Source organism: Peromyscus maniculatus, chromosome 11, assembly GCF_049852395.1.
Source record: "Peromyscus maniculatus bairdii isolate BWxNUB_F1_BW_parent chromosome 11, HU_Pman_BW_mat_3.1, whole genome shotgun sequence".
Lineage (NCBI taxonomy): Eukaryota > Metazoa > Chordata > Mammalia > Rodentia > Cricetidae > Peromyscus > Peromyscus maniculatus.
In genome coordinates, this window is record NC_134862.1 from 39010592 (window position 1) to 39028996 (window position 18405).

The 18405-nt window shown below is 44.2% G+C and overlaps 1 protein-coding gene across 1 annotated transcript in view; it reads left to right on the top strand.

Moving 5' to 3' along the window:
- The first annotated feature begins 15503 nt into the window (after positions 1-15503).
- The window catches only part of Thsd7b (thrombospondin type 1 domain containing 7B), an 852383-nt gene continuing 849481 nt past the window's right edge, over positions 15504-18405 (top strand). The window contains exon 1 of the mRNA XM_042258057.2: positions 15504-15805. The gene's annotated coding sequence lies outside the window, so the exon portion shown is untranslated. The remainder of the gene's footprint in view (positions 15806-18405) is intronic.

Here is an 18405-nt window from a genome sequence, read left to right on the forward strand (position 1 = left end):
GCATGTCTGGAGGTCAGAGGGCAATCCCAAATGCTGTTCTTCAAGTGCTATCCACTTTCTTTTGAGACAGGGTCTCTCACTGACCTTGAACTCACAGAGGAGGCTAGGCTGGCTAGCTAATGAACCTTAGGGATCCCGCTGTCTCCACTTCTCCAGCATTGCATTACAAACATATGCTACTGCTCCTGGATTTTTTTACATAGGTTTTGCATATTGAACTCAGGTCTTTTTGCTTGGTAAGAAGCGCTTTACAGATGGAGCCATCTCCCCAGCCTCTGATCCTCATTTTATACTTGAATGAGCAGAAATCTGAAGGGATTTCCTACATTTATATGGCCGAGGAAACATTAGGGCTGAAGTGTTTACATTCCATAGTCATTGCCCATAGCATTCCCTCTATCAAGGCATACCTATGCAGCAATTTTATCATGTATTTGTTTTATCTGTATCTTTACTTATATGTATATGTATGTGGGGAGGTGTAGGGTGTTGTCCATGTGAGTGCAGTGTCTACAGAGGCTGGAAAAAGGATGGAGATACAGGCTGCTGTGAGCAGCCCCATGTGGATGCTGGGAACCAACACCTGCTCCTCAATATGAACAGTAAATGCTCTGAACTGCTGTACTACCTCTCCAGCCCTGTAATCTTATTTTGAAGCATCCTTAGTATCCCTTTAACTCCATTCTGAATGTATTACATGGACGTTCCTTAGTACTTTTGGTTGTGGAATCACCTGATTAACATCTTAAAAATCCAAATAAATATATTCTGCTTGGATATCACTGGCCCATTGCCCTATCTCATCTGCTGACATTTAGAAGACGTTTCTAACAATATCTTGACTTCCCTGAGCACTTATCTTTCTTTAATAGAATGTTCTGTTTGTTATCCTTTTCATTGTCATAGCAAGAGAAAAGCAATTTGCTACTTGGCCAACAAGACCCTCTTTTACTTATTAAAATGGCTGTAAATCCACAGATGGCAAACAGTGTGAGATTGATAGCTTTGTTGTAGAAAGTCACATAAAGGAAGTATAAATCTTTCCCCTCACTTCATGCCAATGATCTCCAACCAAAACCTAGAGGGGACATGTTCTACAAAGAGGGACTCATCTGGGGTCTGAGACCATCACTCCCAGGTTTCCTTGAAAGCCCCACTTAGGAAGAGGAAGGACACTCTGAAATAAAGGGGTGCCGGCTCTTCTAATGTGGTGATGTGTAAAAGAGAAAACACCTTTGGGACAAAAAGACTGCCTGCCGAAATCACCATTCAGCTTCTAGGAAGGGTGGGGGTGCTTTGTACCCTCCAGTGTCTAGTCAAGTCTTAGTTAGCTCCTAAAGAACCGGGGGAGTTAGCCAGGATGGGCAGCCTTTCTCAGGTCAGATTTTGAAGTGGAATGTTAAGAAATAGATGTTTGGATTGAAGAAAGGAATAATGGGGATCCTCTAGTAATCATTTTGGGGTGTGTGTGTGTGTATGTGTGTGTGTGTGTGTGTGTGTGTGTGTGTGTGTGTGTGTGTGTGTGTGTGTATGTGTGAACTTGTGTGCAGGTGAACATGTATATGTCAGGTTATGCACATGCATGTGATTTACACATGCATACGATTTGCATATGCATATGATTTGAACATTCATATGGAGGCCAGAAGACAAAGTTTTGTTCTTCAGGTGCTGTACAATTTTTTTTTTTTGATGCACAATCTCCCATTGATCTGGAAGTTGCCAGGCAGGCTAGGCCAGCTGGCCAAGGAGTCCCAGGTATCCCCCTGTCTTCACTGTCCCTGCCCCCTAGTGCTGGGTTTACAAAGTACATACCCCAATCACTGGCTATTTTAAAAGTGAATTCTGGAGATCAAGCTCAGGTCCTTATGTTTTCAAGGCAAATACTTTACTGCTTTAGTTGTATCCCAGTTCATATCATAATCATTTTGAAGATGTCACATTAATAATAATGATATGAATAGTAATAGCCACCTCATTTATTGGCAGTTTTGGTTAGAGGTCTCCTTGCACACTATTTCCTATAATTTCAACAACAGCTTGAATCATTATGTATGTGCTATTATCATCTCCATTTTACAGACAAAGGCATATAGTCCGAGAGGTTGAGAACCTGTACTAAGTTTACAATGGTTTCTCATGATAGAGTCAAGACTTAAACAAGGCTCATCCATTTTCAGAGTCCTTCCTCTAAACCAGTGGCTTTCACCCTTCCTAATGCTGTGAATACAGTACTTCATGCTGTGGTGACCCCCAACCATAACATTATTTTCATGGCTACTTCATAGCTCTAATTTTGCTACTGTTATGAATCACAATATAAATATTTATGTTTTCTAGTAGTCTTAGGCAACTCTTATGAAAGGGTCATTTGACCCCCAAAGTAGACACAACCCAAAGGTTGGGAAACACTGCAGTCTAAACTTATGAGTCATAATCAGTCCCCTGTGAATAAAAATTTATGTTGATTATAACTCTGCTTGGCTCTTCAGAGCTGATCCACCACTAATGGGTAAAAGCTGTAGGTTGGGGTCCTGAATTTATGTGAAATATTTCTAAATTTAAAGTAAGTAAATCCAAGGTTGTCTATTTTCCATCGTAAAAAGTTCAAAATTTATTCTTCAGACAGCAGCAAGCCACAGAAGAGCTTTTAGGCACAGCCTTATTGTATTTGGAGGCAGCGGAAAAAATATGATAATATTGATATGGTATTAGAAGACTATTACAGTAGTCTAAATGGCAGCAGAATCTAGACACTGGGAAGATGATGGTGAGGAGACAGTGTGTAGAAAACCTGTTCAGAGACACCTAAGAAGCATGATGAAGATATTAATGATGTATTATATGGATATTGATATGGTCAGTGAGGCAAAAGGAGAGGTCAGTTATGCTTCAGAAATTTTAGCTTAAGAGATTCAATGAATGTCTGGTGTCATGATTAGCCTAGCTGTGTTACAAATGTGAGGCTGACCTCGGGTCACAGAGAAATAACACCTTCATTATGTGTTAGACTTGTTCATTTTGAAGTGTTTCTGTCACGTCAAGGCAGAGATACAGGTAGTCAGACCTGATGATGAATTCTTGTACCCTCAAGTTCAAGCTATGGAGTGGAGGGAAGCTACGAAACTTCGTGTGGAGTGAGAAGGCTGTGGGTACCAAGGACTATTAACAACATAGTAATATCTATTCCAGCCATTGAGCAGGTGGTTGCTGGTAGAGGAGAACCACAAAGAGAAAATTAGATCATCAAGCTTCATATTACAAGAGAACATAGTGTTTTTGTTGTTAGTGGTGGTGTTTTCTTTTCTTTTCTTTTTTCCCCCTTTGAGATTGTGTGCTAAATAAAGAAATCCATGTGCAGCTGAACAATTCTAGTCTTTGCTTATAAAAGGTTCCCAGTGGGTTGGCAGCAGTAGAAACTGGTTAAAGGAATTATGATTTATGTTAGAATTGTGTGTGTGTGTGTGTGTGTGTGTGTGTGTGTGTGTGTGTGTGTGCGTGCGCGCGCGCTAGCTGAACTTTATCCTCAGTCTTAGGTTAGAATCTTTAGACCTCTAATCTTCACCTCTACTGCCTCCCACTCTTCACCTCATTCTTCTGGGAATCAATCTCTCTTTGCAAAATCATCATCTGCCAATATTATTGTGTTCTGAAGAGTTTTTCTGTGTTAATGACAAATCACACTTGGAGTGTATAAAATACGTTAGAAGGCTTGTTATTGTTTTGTAGGAGCCCCAAACCATTTCTCTTCCTTCCTATCTTTTAAAATACTTTTCTTCCATTACTGGTAAAGTGGTAAGAAGCCTGTCTCACATGTTTCCCTCTTATTTTTTTTTATAATCAATGTGACCTTGTACAAGATACCTCAAGCTATCTGGGGCACAACTTCCCTTATCTTTTAAATACAGAAACTATACTATATTTTTCTCTGAGGTCCCTTTCAACTCCAAAGTTTTGTAACTCCACAATTCAAGCCTTTCACTTAAATGCCATTTAAATGTCATTGGTTAGATCACCAAAAGGCTAATAATTGTATAATCAGGGATAGATCAAATACCATTGCAATAAGGGTTCCTCAAAGACTGAAAAACATCCCTTCTTATAGGATTGAAATCAGAAGGATTACCTTTTTTCACAAGGTCAAAAAATTTCCATTTAGGTATGAGCTCTAATTAAATTAAGTCCTGAGAAATTTAGACTGGAAATCCAGGAGACCTCCCCTCTTCCCCCAACTGGCTTTGAAGGCTCAAAGATAATCGAACTAAGGAAACATTCTTTAGGGAATTTAGAGATCAGTGAATGATTGTCCTTTTAAAGATGCTGTAGCTTGAAGCCACAACTTAACAGGAGTAAACCCTGATGGACTATCTGCTCTGACAAATAAGGACTTGGTGATTTCACTACTTTGGATATCTTTCTTAAGCTACTAATGACTATCTGAGTGACCAGCCACGTTGTGGTTGACATAAGAGGAGGCATATTTTTCAAGTAAAAGCAGCCTGTCTTGGTTACTTTTCTTTTGTGGTGACAAAATGCCTTGACTAAAGCAGTTTGAAGAGGGACAGGTTTATTGTGGCTCACATTTAGAGGTCCTTAATGGCAGAGAAGGCGGCAGAAGCTTGAAGCGGCTAGTCACATCTCATCCTCGGACAGGAAGAGCGGCTCCATGAGTGCGTGTGCCCAGCCTGTTTTCTTTCTTTCTTTTTTTTCTCAATCCAAGATCCCACCCCACAAAATGGTACCATCCCCAGTGAATGGTTCTTCCCACTTCAATGAACCCAGTCAAGATAATCCTTCACTGGCTTGGCCCGAGGTTCCTTCACCAAGTGATGTTAGATCCCATCAAGTTGACAACTGTGATTAGCCATCACATAGGTCTTAAGTGTCACCAGGCTAAGGGGGTAAGCAGAGGTCATGAACACAAACCTAAATGGAGGAGCTAATGACGTAGAGTATTGGGGTCAAGCTGACAGGCGTCTCTGAGGCTGAGGCTCACCTAAGCTGGTGCCACCCGGCTTTTCCTTTCTGTGGCATCACCTCTTCTTGCTAATGGTTTTGACAATCTGAGAAGGTTCCAGGTCTGGAATTCAGGCTGCCTTTACCGCTCTGTCTAGCCTCCGTCTGGGGAGAAGGTCTCACTGAACTTATGGAAGCCTCCTTTCCTGACGGCTCTAGTACCTGGGAACGTTGCACGCACACGTGAAAGGCACTATGGCGCCGAACTGTGCTGTGTGTTGTGACACCTGCGCCTTCTGTTTATTTCGCTGGACTTGGAAAAGGATCCTCAGGGTGAATCCTGTCTCCTGGGCTGTCACTTCATCCCTCTTCACACTGGGTGAGTCATCTCTTTGTGGAACCGTGACAGCCATCACCAGAATTGAGAGCTCAATGTGACAAAAGGACTGTTTTCGCGGTTCTCTGTCGACATAATACAAAAGTTCACCACATCAGGCACGTCATCTTAATCACTGGGGTCAAAAGAACTTTTAGATGTGACAAGTAGCTGCTTCTTTAGTTAGTTTCTTCCTTCTGATTGGCAAGGAGAAGGCAGCAAATCCCCAGCACACTGATGATCCCTTCACGCTTTCATTTCTTTTGATTTGTGCTAAAATATATATAAAAAGGAAGGCAATGCTCACTTTGAAGTTGACGGCGGGAACGGGCACTGGCTCCAGAGTTTGTGAGTGAATTGGAAAGTGCCTTTCCTTTGTTTAAGTTTATCAAGTGCCTAGTCCGTAGCTGGTCACGTTCCTTGGGGCACCGGGGACGGCAAGAGTAAATAGTCAAAACCCACATCCATCTGGGCTTACACTGGACAAGCAGGCACTAAAGTAGCCACTGACCACAGTACAGTCCGTGCTATGCAAAGGACCAAGCAGTCACCATGACAGCGACTGGTGGTGGCTTTCTGTGAGCATCCCGAGAGATGTCTCTGTGGAGCTGGTGTTATCACTGAGGTCTGTCTGAGTGATGGCAGAGAGGTGTTTCATGGAGGGCAGGGGGTGCGTGCTCTAGACACACCCCAGACTTCACACAAAGCCCTTCAAACAACACTGAACATGGAACACATGGCTGCAGTTCAGGGGTGACGAGGCAGAGGAGGAGGCGAGGCTAGAGCTGGAGGAGATGGTTCAGATGGCTCTCAAAACGTGGGTGAGGCTGCATACAGAATCTGGAACTTACTCTAAGAGTATTGGGCAGTCAATGGAGGGTTTGATCCAATGTATATTTTGATTAGATATCTGTGGTTACTATATGGATAAAGGATTTTTATGGAGCAGCATGTAGGAAAGGGGGTCAGCCACTAACACATTCTGCATTTGTCAGTGTTCTGTAGAGGAAGAGCATATATGGGATATATATATATATATATATATATATATATATATATATATATATATATAAAATTTATTAGATTGATTTATGACAATGTGGTCTGGGTAGTTTAATAAAGACTGTCTCACATCATAAAGGCTAAGAATCCAGTAGCTGCTAAGTCCAGGAGCCTGAATATCTTAGTTGTCCTGGTCTGGAACTTAAGGCCTGGAGGATTCCTGGGAGTGGCTACTCTTTCCCCCAAAGCCGGTCCTAACATCAGGGAAGGCAGCCGCAGCCACGCGATAGGAGAACTTGCCAGGAAGAGCAAATACAAGCAGGGCAAAGCAAAGTGTCCTTCTTCCGTTCACCTCCTATCTGGGTTAACCCGGGAAGGTGCAGTGTCCTGCCATTTACCTCCTACCTGGGTTACTCCGGGAAGGTGCAGTGTATATTATGCTTCTCACACTTTCACCAAGATACTACTTTGCAGGAGTGCCCAGTGTCACTTTTTTGCTGATGCTTGATCCAGTCAGGTTGACAAAAGTCACACCTTCTAAAATGAAAGGCCACTGTGGGTTAGCTCAGGGTGCTGATAGTGAACATGGGAAGAAGTAAATACATGTGAGATTCATTTTGAGAAAAGAGCTAATGTAATTAGTTGTATTACATGGGTAAAATAAAAGAAAGATTGGATGAAGCATTCTTCCCAGCATTTGGGGTTGAACAAAATAAATGCTTAGTTTGAAGTTCAAGTTTGATGTTCAAAAAGCCCCTATATATAGAATTGGATCCCTGAGTTGTGGGAGAGACTGCTATTGTTCATCACATGTCTGTGTGTTTTCCCATATATTTGAGCACTGAATTTTGGTAGTCACAATATCAACTCTGGCCAATGTACAATGTCACCTTGACATACAGAAGTCAATACTGTTGTTTTTTTTTTTTCTAAGATACCTGCCACCACCACAGTGACCACCAATGTTCCAGGTGGTAGAGTCTTTCCAGCCTAGATCCCTTAGCGATTATGTGGAACAGAGTCACAGTTTCCTCTGTTAACCTGTATTTATATTTGTCACATTCAAGATGCTTCTTGTGTTAAGCCCCTGAGGCTTGTGGGTTAGTTTGTTACTACTGCACGACCTAAGTTATATGGACTACTGTAGTCAACGGCATCAATAATGGTATTGCTACTAAAAGAAAACTATCTAAAACAAGATAAGTTCATGTAAGAAGAGATACTAGATAGAGAAGAAAAGGAATCCAGTCTAGAACCTTAGTGTACTCTGACATGCATGGGTTGAGATGAGGAGCATAAGGACTATGGACATTTAGGAAGCTACACGAAGCATAAGCCCAGGGTCCTCACTGTAGAAGTACTGGGGATCTGAGCAGAAAGACCGTCTTTTCTCCACACACATGCATGGTGACGGCAACTGTTTCCCCATGACCGTTAGTTGTGAGAGTGTCTGCGCTGCCATCTTTTGAGAGTTGCTCATGACTGGAGCACAGCAGAGTAAAAATGCTGCAGTGACAAAATCAGCTGAACACAGAATCTGAAGATTTCTTTTCCCAGCTCCGAATGTGGAAAGATGCAGATGGATTCCACCTGGTGGTCAGTCTAGGTGAGACGCCCCTCTTTGGATTGTTCACTCTGTCCTCAGGATGCCTGTGAGGCTCGTATTTCCATTTACGTGTCTTTTCTCAGATAGCAAAGCCCCTCCAGGACTTTGTCCCATGCTTACAGTGATGTCTGCCGTGAAGCAGATTCTGTCTGTATTTGTTCAATGAATGAATGAACAGTGGAGCCTGATTGCAACCAGGGTCAGTTTCCACAGATATAGGTGGATAAGGGGCTTGCTGTTACAATCCCAAAGCAATATATGATACATATGACCATAGGAAGGATAACTCTCTGGTTCAGATTCTTCACACATCTTAGTTCATCAACAGGTACTTACTGAGTGCCTGCTGTGTGTGAAAAATTGTACAGGGGAAGGCAATACCACCCTTAGCCTCTGCCCTCAGGGAACTAACGATGCAGCTGAGGGGAGTAGGCTAATTGTTACAAAACCATTAGAGAACAGTATGAAATAGTATACAGTTAATTGAAAAACACAGAAAATGTACATTATTGTAGCTGGTAAGAGAAGAAACAGATAAGTGTGAAATGAAATTAGGTCTAGGACCATTTCTTAGAGGAGCGGGGACTTTGAGAATTTGGGAGGGAATCATGAAGAGGGACTTGACCGGAGAACTTCACTGGGTGTGAGAAGGACAGCTGGGATAGTCCTCCTGAGACTATGACTAATGGTCTATGTTAGGAAACAGAAATAAACATGAGTAGAAGGTAAGGGAGAACCAGATGCGAAAGGATCCCAAAAGTCAGTAAGGCAACGTCATACTGTTTATACAATTATGACATTTTGGCGGGGGGGGGGGGGGGGGGGGGATCCTTGCTCTCATGGGGCTTTCATTCTTCCTTTTAAAAAGTTATTTTATCGTGTGTGTGTGTGTGTGTGTGTGTGTGTGTGTGTGTGTGTGTGTGTGACAGAGAAAGAGAGAGACAAAGAGACAGAGTTTGTAAGTGGTCTGTATACACATGTATATGGAGGTACCTGAATAGGCCAGAGAGGATGTCAGATGTCTTGGAGCTGGGGTTAGAGGTATTCATGAGCCTCCTGACAGAAAGTGCAAAGGTCCTCATGATTGAGCAACAAGTGTTCTTAACCACTGAGCAATCTTTCCAGTCTGGGTTTGCATTTTTGATGGAAAGGTACATAAAAATGTTGAGACGATTATGCAATGTCACCGAATTTCAGATTATGGTAAGTACTATGAAGAAAAGAAAGAGCAGATGAGGAGATGCGCAGAGATGGCACATGCTATCTTCTATAAAGAAAGGTCAGGAGAGGCTTTTCTGAGAGGCTGGTATTTATGAAGGGACTCTTAGGGAGTGACAGGAAGAAGACAATAGGTTTCTGGGAATCAAAGTGACATGACAGGGAGCCTCAGGGAGAGGACACAGAGACTGAGGTATCTAGCAGGAAGGAAAACTGGTGTTCGGAATCTAAGAGGAATATATTAGAAATATCCCTGGCAAGGGCTTCTTTTTATTTATTTCCTCTGTGCATGGATATTCTTGTGAGTTCAGGTACATGTTCATGTCTATGCATTCATGTGTGTTTAGGTGTATGTGTATTAATAGTAGTGCAGATGCATGCACACACAGGTGCATGTGTGTATTCATGTACGTGAGGTACATGTTTATATTCACGTATGTGTCGGAGGGCAGGTCCATGTGTTTGCATGTACAGGTGAATTTTTCTGTCTTTCCTACCTGTGAGCAGACCTGCTTCCCATCAAACATGCTGATGTCCTTGCAAAACAGCAAAATAGAAGACACAGGTTCTGCCTATCTCATCAAAGTTGGGCCTATGTGTATTGCATGGCTTGTTGCCCAGTAGAGGAGGATTCAGGTTGCCAAGTCTTTGGATAATAACAAGTTCCCATCTACATAACACCTGGTCTTTACAACCCAAGTCATTATGAACGTGGTCCAAGTTGTCACTCTGGGGGTTTTATTATTTCCACTTTATTCAGAGTTGTTTCTTATGTCTATGGAGGTTGTCTGTCCATGTTCTTCTCTTGGTTAGTGAACATTGAGTTTCAGCCTCTCCTGATTTTATGGTAGTTCTGTGATGTTGCAGAGCTGTAGGAAAGAAGAAACTGTTGACTTTCAGATGTCTTAGTTAGTAAATAATTTTGGAGGACAAGCCATCAAACAAAGTAATGGACTGGGGTGATCATGAGCACTGGGCTAGGAAGAAGGGCTTCTAGAATATCACCTAGAAGTGAAGTGTACCAAATGGTAAACTTACTGCTACAGACCTTCTACACCAAACTGGTACGTGACAAGGAAGCGGGCCACCCTGTGAATGACCTGAAGAACTAAGATTTTTTTGTTTGGGTGTGCATTTAGGATTTTAGATGCCAAAACAACTAGAAGTCAAACCTAGGGAGGTAGAAGCAGAACCAAAGAGATGCATGACACCTACCCAATATCCATCAAATCCAATTCCCTTTACATGAAGCCGTCATCATCTCTTGCCTGGACCACTGGTTTCCCTGTTACACTGCTGCTTGGTTTATGTATAGCATCGGAGTGCTCTTTTAATGTCTAAATCAGATCATATCATGTAGACTGCTAACACTACTCATCGGCTTACAGGGACTGACCAGGTCTGCCCTCTGCCTGCCTCTCCCATCTTGTCTGGTGGTCATCCCCACCATTGTCACTGCAGGTCAGATACTCATTCCTCGACTGGCTATGTGCCATCTCCTTCAGTGACAGGGTCCTGGCATATTATCTCATGTCTCTACCATGCCCAACTGTACAAGAGAGTATGTTGAGTATGCACACAGCACCAGAGTGTCTGTGGTCGGATCCAAGCATCACTCCTCAGCTGTGTGACTTAGCTACTTCCATTCTCTATGGCTCTGTTGCCAAATGGAGCTGGTAAGAGTGTGTGCCTCACAGGTATGGTTGCATAGATTTAATGATATGTGAGAATGACTTAGCTCAATATCTAGTATCGAGAACAGGAAATGTGGTGATATTTTATTTGTGCTTTAATTAATAAAGCTTGCCTAGAGATCAGAGGGAAAAAGCCAGCCACAACACAGAAGTCATGTCATGTTAGCACATGCCTTAAATCCTATCACTTGGCAGGCATGATCTCTGTGTGTTCAAGGCCACAGTGGAAACAGAGCCAGATGTGGTGGCACATGCCTTAAATTCTAACACTAGTTAACCATGGAGGTCTGGAGGTTTATACAGATAGACAGGAAGTGTCAGAACTGGGCAGGAAGAGGAAGTGATGTAGTTGAAAGAGAGAGCAAATCAGATGGTAATAGCGAGGCATATAGGTGTGGGTAGACAGGAAGTAACTCGCCTTTGGAAGCTGCAGAGTTGGTGAGGTAAGGTTCGCTGTGGCTTTCCCTATTTCCCTGATCTCTCAGGCTTTCACCCCTATATCTGGCTCTGTGTTTTTTAATTTAATAAGACCATTTAGAAATTCATCTACACATATTAAATCTGCCCACCCCATTATCTTCTGTGCCTGAGCCTAAACATTACTTCCTCTGAAAGGTTTTCCTCCACTTGTCCCTTCTTTCCATTCTTCTGAACTCTATCTTTTTAGATAGAACTCTTCTTTTCTTTCATATGATGTGGTCATAACGCATGTAGGACTGTGTGTTTATTGTTCCTATTAGCAATAAGCTCCATGAGGGTAAGACAACTAAATCACCAGATAGTGAACACCTAATGCTGTGTTAGTAGGCGTATACTAGGCACACAGCAAATATATTAAGGCATGACTGAGGCTGATGGCTTGGGACTAAGTTTGGAGATGCTGAGGGTATTCTCAGAAGACTTTGGTGCCTCAGTGCAGCAGAGCTGGGCCAGAGGCCAGTGGAGTTTTGTTGCACTACTTTTCAAGACATTATCTTTAAGTTGTATTTTAAGATGTTGACATATCAAAATCAAATTACTGGACCAAACTCAAAACTTGCACATCTATGCCAATACTAAATGCTCTTTTTTGGCAGAAAAAAAAAATGTTCAGTTTTTGCCACAGGATCTCAGCCAACCTGGAATTGGACCGAATGAATTGTGTAAATGAGACAATCATAGTCCCTTTTTCTCTCTCCCTCCTCCTCCAGCTCTGCTCCCCCAAAGTGACCTAGTGTTGGATTCAACTGGCTGCTTCCTTGCATGTGGGTATTCTAGACTCAGCAGAGACTTCCTGGGTGCAAGCCTGAGATAGCAGCACTTGCATTTCTCACTCCTGTTTTAAATTGGTCTTTCTTATCAGCATCCCTTCTCTATCTCTTGTTTAATGTCTACATCCGTCTATTTTGTTTACAAGCTTGTTGTGTATGGAAAACATGGTGTTCAGAAATGGCAGTGGCAAACACACCCAGCAACAACAATTGAACATCTAAACTCCAACAGTGCCTGGATAGCAAGGGTTACTTTCCTCTGTCGAGCCAGCTAGCTGGGCTTTGCACTAGGGAATGAATCCCAACAGGCCTCCAGTCCTCCAGCCCTCCCCTCTTCTATTGTTCTGTTGTTTCCTCTGCACTTGTTAAAAGGTTGGTGACTGGCGCCTTTGCCATCTGTGTATGGGGGTTATGGGAATCTCTAACCTCCAGCTTTCTTTCCACCCCTATTGATCTGTTCCTCACAGATAATGATGCCACCTACTCTCAAGGCTATGTTCTTCCAAACGCTTTCGCTGGTCCTGTATTTTTGTAAAATCTCTGTTCCTGTCTAAGAGTTGTTCTTGCCTATCTTCCTGCCTAGGCTAGCCTTTAAATGTTTCTCATCTAATGCAGGTGTTCTAAGGCCATTGCTTTTCTAAGGACCAAAGCAGATTATCTCAGGAAGGAATTGGTATTTTACTAAATCCCATTTGGACATAAACCGGGGGTTTGGGGCTAGCAGTAGAGAAATGAGGTTAGAAGGAATCTTTGGTCTGCATTTTCTTTCTACCAGACTTATGCATTATTATACAATGCTAGGTAAAATTCTGTCATCTTACACTGTGACTTTCCCAAAATACTATGGTCAGCACGGTCCCTTAAAGAGGAGTGACTGTCCTCTGGCTAATGGGAGAAAGAAGTAATGATGTTTAATACTCGTGGGTCTTTTGTATTTAGAACTCACTTGGGCTTCATTCTTTTAAGAAGCCAAACACAGGCATTGGGAAGATGACTCAGCCAGTGCAGTATTTGTATCACAAGCATGAGAACCTGAGTTCTGATCCCCAGCATGACACTAAAAGATAGGAGCAGTGATGCATGCCTGTAATCAAGCAGCTGGTCAGACAGAGACAGATCAGTGGCTAGCTTAGTACAGCTGCATTAGTGAGCCCCAAGTTCAATGGGAGGCTTTGTCTTTAAAAAAATAAGGTGGAGAGTGGTAAAGGAGGAGCCTGATGTTGACCTCTGGCCTCCACATGTGTGCTCATACACATGCACACACACACACACACACACACACACACACACACACACATACACATACATGTAAATACAACATGCATGAGCATATACACTCATAAACCATGCACACACACATATACCGTGTGTGTGTGTGTGTGTGTGTGTGTGTGTGTGTGTGTGTGTGTGTGTGTAGATATGCACACACACAGAGAGAAGCCCAATGCATAGGACATAATGGCGATATAAGTATTATCTATATCTTTATATCTGAACACTGCGAGACCAAATAGGAGAGACAGAGGAGGAAAGCTGGGTCTTAAAAGAAATCCAAGTATTTTTATGAGCATCATAAATAATTGCTGGGGTGTGTGGGATTAGTGAGGAGGAGCTTGCTTATTAAATTTAGACTGCAGGTTCAAATCAAATCACTAGCCTAAAGAAAAAATATACAGGCCAATGCTCTGAAGTGGGGTGGGTAAGTACCAAGATGGTCATGAATGACGTATGCTAAAGTCAATCTTTGATGGCCCATTCAAGAAAGGCTGCAAAGTCAAGCTTTGTGATTGTAGAATGTGTGTGAGGGATCAGGTCTGAAGATGCAGCATGGATTCTGGGCAGCTTGAAACCTGGGAAGTCCTGGTATAACACTTCAGGAAAGCAGACATGTTTTTCTCTGGCTGTTGTTTCTCAAGTTACTTAAATGAAAGCCATTGGTTATTGATCTGTATGTAAATCGAGATTACAATAAAATATAATGGGCCCATTTCTCCTTGGCATTGCTTATCACTTGGAGATAACAAATCGTGTAGTCTTGGATTTGGGGCGATATTCAGAAATCTGGATGGCAGCGGATGTATTTTTAAGGCAATGGTCTAGAAAGAGAGGCATAACCCCGAATGTGAGCACAGCGCTCACCAGGACAACAGCGATCGCTGCTTCCGGTGCCAATGCTTCCAACTTTCAGAGCCTGTCCCACAGGAAGCTGCTCACCAAAATATTCACGTTTCCACTTACAATGACACTTACATTCTTTTGATTTGTTTGTCCCCCTGTGGCAGATCCTAGCTACTCTATCTCTTTAATCTAATTTGTGCTATGACATCAAGCTTTAATTTTATCATTATTATTTTTGCTTCTTTTTAGACACCCATGGTGTGCCAGGCACTGGATAAAATAAGAAGGATACATTGCCTGCTGTCTCTGGGCTCACACTTTTAAAGAGCTAAGACACGCAAAATACCCAGTAATTGGCAATAGGTAGTCTTTGCTCCCCCCACCTTCCTTCCCTTTTCTGCTTTTGAAGCAACCTCATCTCTCTGAACAAGCTTAAGAAGTTCTCTGGATCAAAGCTGTCAGAAACCAGGAGGGTTTGGAACAAGTGTCAGAGTAGGCAAAGGACCTTCAGAGCTGATGCTGTTCCTCGCCTGCCTGAGAGCTGTCTGGACTGCATTCTTTCTGGCCTCACCTGTGTGGGCTAGGACTCTCCAGCTCCTCGCTGCCTCCGGCATCCCTACCTAGGGGAACTTCCCACACCGCACCTCCTGCACACTCACCCTAGGACCAAGAATCGCCTGTAAACCAGGGGTCCCAGAGCTGAGGTTTTTTTTTTCAAGGTATCTGATTGATTTGCGGACAGCCTCCGGGAGTCTCAAACCTTAGTACCCCAGTGGTCCCCAGGAGTGGCATCCCCAGTGCGCCTCTCCTACACACCCTGCTGGGATCTTTGTCTTTTTCTGTAGTCGCTGGGAAGAACTCTGAAGCTTGGGGGAGCTTGAGGCTTGGATCAGTGAATGCCTGCAGGCAAGTGTGCCAAAAGCAACCCCACCCCTTTTCCTCTTTCAACCCCATCTTTCCTTGCATTTCCCCCTTGTGCTCAGAGTAATTCCCCGTGATACTTAGTAGGTTAGGCATCAGGTGCTCAACGCAGCTGTGGAGTCCCCCCCATCTAGCCAGCACCTGCACCCCAGAAGCTTTAGAGTTGTAAAAATAGTTGCATGGAGGGGTACAGAAGAGCCCAGGGCATTGAGGCCAGTTGCACCTCAGGCTGCTCGCTCCGGGGAGCTGGTTGATGAGCCCTGGGGTCTGAAGGGTGCACCAACCCGGAGAAGGGGAGGAGGGGCCGGAGGAGAGATGAGGGAGGAGGAAAAGGGATGAGGGAGGGGCACGGGAGCAGCTGCTGCGGGAGGCTAGGCGCAAGGTGGCTCCCCGCGGCCCGGCGCCCCGCGGCTCCGGGGGACGCACCAGGCAGCCAATGGATGCGCAGAGGTGTACAGCAGATGGCGTCCGACTGCGCCGTTCCTTCCTCCTCCTCCTCCTCGTCCTCCTCTTCCTCCAGCTTCAGTGCTGAGCAGTCAGAGTCGCCGCTGGGTTGCCAGACGCTGGAATGGGTGGTCTCCCGACACACACACCACCATCTTCACTGGGGAAGCTCGGGGCTTGGCAGCTCCAAGAGGCTGCAGCTGTGGCTCGGGCGAGGCTGGTGAGTGCGGCCGCGCTGTGCCCCGAGCTGGCGGGGTCTGATGCGGCGGGTTCCCTTGGCTGGCTAGCCGGGGTGGAGGAGACAGCTGTCCCGACTAAGGGGGCGCCTTCCGCACAGACTTTCCTAGCCAGGCAGCCTCCCTTGTCCCTTCAACCAGGCAGAGGCGGGAACTTGGAACCTAAACCTTTGGCTCTAGGCTGCGGGAAGGGTTGGCTGCCAGGGTGCAGCATGCTTGGACCCTCTAAACCAGTGGGCAGGCGGGAACACCCCACGCTACTTGGGCATGGGTCTCAAGGCAACTGGACTGAGAAAGCAGGAAGCTCCAGCTTGCTTTGTGGGGAACGAATGAAGGGAGCCTTGGGGTTCCCCATCCTGTGCGGGGAGCCTTGGAGCTTTTGGACCCCAGTGCAGGGAGTTCTGTGGGGTTTTTAAACTGAGAGACTGAAGGGTCCCCTTTGGGTAGCCCGAACTGCGAAATCTGCGCGTGGATGCACAGGGACCGGAGAGGATACCTGAGCAAGCCAAGAAGTTTTGCGGGCGTCCTCTGATTTATCAGTGCAGAGACAGAAGGCCACAATAACAGTTTACGTGTCATGGTCCCTGTGGGGCTAGGGGAGTCCTGGGGCAGAGGGGAGCCCATAGGTCCTACATGACGCCTCATTGCTTTTTGAGAGAAAAACCAGGTCCAGCATGTCAGGGTGGGAGGTAAGGAGGAGGAGAAGCACGCTTTCCCCCACAGCATCCACCTTGCATCTTGCACGTTCCATATACTATTAAAGTTATTTGAACGGGGAAATGAAACCTCAGCTCTCTGGCGTCCCCATACATTGAGTCTTGAAGTTGGAAAGCTTGGAATGAACGTGTGTGTGTGTGTGTGTGTGTGTGTGTGTGTGTGTGTGTGTGTGTTGGGTCGGAAGGCAGTAAGCATCTCCTGTCTCTCTCTGTCTCTTACACACACACACACACACACACACACACACACACACACACACACACACACCACTTATTTATAGAGGCAGGCATGCCATCTAATGGTACTTTTCTCTTTTGGAATTCTTAAAGAGTGAGCATCCTTTAAGAGCTCTTGTGTTCCATTCAGTCCTGTGAGTGGAGTTCCAGTGGTATTAGGAGACTTTGGCACTCTCTGTAGAAAGCGTCAGGGTTCCTGGTGCTCTTTTTTAATGCTGGGTGGTCTGTTGGTAATTGGCTGCTTCCCAATTCGGGTGCATTTATGCTCTTGTGTGTGGCCTTCTTATAGAAAACGCCTAACTGGTGTTTTCTCAACATATCTTGAGTATTCATTAGGATCAGATGGGTAATCCATGCAGGCGGGGTCACACCAACCTGTGGTGTGTGTGTGTGTGTGTGTGTGTGTGTGTGTGTGTGTGTGTGTCTGTGTCTGTGTCTGTGTCTGTGTCTCTGTGTGTGTACCTGGAGTTTCCTTTGCCAGGCTTTCTTTGGGTTCTTTGAATGTCCAAGAGAGCGTATTCCCTCTGGCATTTTCCGAAAGCGATCTGGGATTGCTGGGTAATTAGGAGGAGATGGTCTACAGGGAAGCTCCCCTCTCCCTCCCTGACTCTTGACAATACTCAAATTAAGGCTTTCTGGGAGCCATTCAAGGATTCTACTAACCAAATCAAGAAGTCCTGTGCAGTGGTGAGTGCATGCTCTGGTCTGTGGGCTAAAGGTTAGATAAAGTTTCTGTCTTGAGATTTTCCTTTGATGCACTCCTGTTTCTAAAACTCAATGCCATTACTAACAAGGGCCTCCTTGAAAAACTTAAGGTGAGGAGTTTTGTGTTGTCTCTGGGGTAGAAGAACAGCAGAAGGGAGTGGAGCCCTCCAGACTGGTTTCAGCTTTCCCTGGCCATTGTGTACTTTGCATCTACTTGCTGGAAGTTGAGGACTGAAAACCCCTTTTCATGCAAATTTAAGTAAAAAAGAATTATGAGAATTATTTTTCTGGTCATGTGGTAACTTACACATATGCTTCTAAAGAATTATGATGGTACCTGTTGGTTTAGAAGATGTGGAGAAGCCTTGCATGTTCTTACAGACAGGTCCAGAAGCACTGAATGTGTGCAGATCTTCCAGGGTTCTGAGGACTTTGCAAGGACTTGGAGATGTGAGTTCCAGAAGTGTGCTGCCTGCTGATGCTGGACCTCCTTGGTCTATTGTGAGGCTGGAAACACAATGGACCCACTCAATATTTACCTCAATATTTAAATTGATACTTGAAAAAATGATTTTTGCAATATTTCTTAATCCGTCTCCATTGTTTTTTCATCTAATTTGTTGCTTGTTAAAAACTTGAAAGGCTAGACAGATAGGAAATAATTACCAACCATAAAAACCATGTAAACACAGACTGCTGTTTGGAGGACTGGCATTAATAAGTTGGTGACTGGATGTGCAATTCTGTTCTCTACTGAGCTTGCCTTTCAAGAGTAAAAGAAGGATGGAAGGAAAGTGATACTGTTAAAATGCTCTTCTTTAGAAAGGACGTTGAGAACTTTGCTTGCTGCAAGTCTTCTTTCTGAGGGAATAATTCTTTTTTTATTGTATCTGTAAAATAAAGTTTGTCTTTAAATCATTGACAGA